This window comes from Cyprinodon variegatus, unplaced genomic scaffold (genome assembly GCF_000732505.1).
Source record: "Cyprinodon variegatus isolate N-32 unplaced genomic scaffold, C_variegatus-1.0 Scaffold1052, whole genome shotgun sequence".
NCBI classification, from domain to species: domain Eukaryota; kingdom Metazoa; phylum Chordata; class Actinopteri; order Cyprinodontiformes; family Cyprinodontidae; genus Cyprinodon; species Cyprinodon variegatus.
This window is the reverse complement of record NW_015151505.1, coordinates 134,405-136,158: the sequence shown is the minus strand read 5'-3', so window position 1 is coordinate 136,158 and position 1,754 is coordinate 134,405. Positions and strand designations below refer to the sequence as shown.

At 46.9% G+C, this 1,754-nt stretch overlaps 1 protein-coding gene across 2 annotated transcripts in view; it reads right to left on the bottom strand.

The window, feature by feature from the left end:
* The window catches only part of LOC107101087 (rho guanine nucleotide exchange factor 39-like), a 16,584-nt gene extending 16,222 nt beyond the window's left edge, over positions 1–362 (bottom strand). For both annotated transcript variants that reach the window (XM_015399849.1, XM_015399848.1), the window contains exon 1: positions 267–362. The gene's annotated coding sequence lies outside the window, so the exon portion shown is untranslated. The remainder of the gene's footprint in view (positions 1–266) is intronic.
* Positions 363–1,754: the final 1,392 nt, after the last annotated feature.

Below are 1,754 nucleotides of genomic sequence, written 5' to 3'. Positions count from 1 at the left end.
GAAAACCCTGTTAATCAGTTATGATCATGGGAAGTAAGAACATCAGTTCCTCAGTACTTTAGTAACATTTTTACTTTTGGTTGAGAAAACACATGATGACGTAGTGCTACTCTGCCCATCTCTGCATGTAGCGCACATTTCTGTCAAAGCCTCAGGAAAAAACGCGACAATCAGAAGCTGCGTCACCAAGCCGCCATGTTGCTGCCATGGCAACAGCCTGGAAATGTTGCCATTATTATTATATCTAAGAAAAGAACCGAGCTTACCTGCAGCTTCCCCCCTGTTTTGACCAGGCGCCTTTTTTTTAAGCTCTAGCCTCGTTTCCGGGTTGCAGCTGTGTTCTTATTGGCTGAGAGCCGACCTGCTGACCGGAAACAAACGCTTTCAGTGGGCATTTCAAAATAAAGCGCCACTGGCCGGATGTTCACCTTTTATCACCCTGTTAGCAGTGCTGTGAGCGGACAAACGGCCGTTCATAACCCAGATTATAGACATTAGTTAATCCCGAGGTGATAATGAAGCCTGATTTGGCCTCAGAACGAATAAAGGACCATTTCCCATTTTTTTTCTTCTTCTGTTTGTGTTCCTTCAATCTATGACGTCATATCAGGGCCATTCAAAGATAACAAAAAATGGAATTTAAAATGATGAGTTTAAAGTGGCATATTTATGATAATAAGCAAGCATTATAAACATTGAACAGATCTGAGCATTTGATCTATTATCTCTGTAAAATGACCTGAGATTACGTGTTATAAATTGGATCTGTAGAACTAAACTAAAATATAATAGTTATAAAAAAGGACAAATGATTTTAAATGAAGATCAATAAAATCACTATAAAGTTTTTTTAGGCCTGTTTTAACGTTGGTCAAAGTCTGTGGAGCCCTCAGATATGAAATCAGAACCGCTGAGAGGCAGCAGAGGAAAAGCCTCCAGTCACAACCTGCTGTGGGAGCAAAACACTGGGAGGGTCAGAGGGTCAGTGGTGGAGAAATGCAGAGAACAGGAGGGGCAGGGGGAGGAAGTGAGACCTTAAATGCTTTCATTTTGTTTTGCTTTGTGACCTTCTTGCCCCAGGGCCTGATAACATACCTGGGCAGGTGTATAAGGAGTGTGCAGATCAGCTGGCTGGTGTCCTCACTGACATCTTTAACCTGACCGCTCCACTGAGGACGCCATCTCTGCTGCTCTTCACCTGAGCCTGGCACACCTGTAGGAGAAGGACACCCACATGCGGATGCTGTTCCTGGACTTCAGTTCAGCTTTCAACACCATCATCCCACAGCATCTGATGGGCAAACTGGAACAGCTGGGATTCAATACACCCCTCTGCTATTGGCTGCTAGACTTCCTCACCAACAGACCTCAGTCAGTCCGGGTCAGACAGAACACCTCTGATGTCATCAGTCTAAGCCCCTCCCCTCAGGCCTGCGTCCTGAGCCCCTGCTGTTCACCCTGATAACACACGACTGCGTCCCCAGGTTCACCACCAATCACATGGTGAAGTTTGCAGACGACACCACGGTGGTGGGCCTCATCAGAGACGACAACGACCTGGACTACAGAGAGGAGGTGGAGCAGCTGGTGGAGCAGAGATAACAGCCTGATCCTGAAGGTGGAGAAGACCAAGGAGATCATGGTGGACTTCAGGAAGAACCGTCCTAACCACGCTCCACTGCTCATCAACAGCTCAGCTGTAGAGGTGCTTGGATTTTCTGGAGGATGAGGAGAGCCCACCTGACCACCCCCCC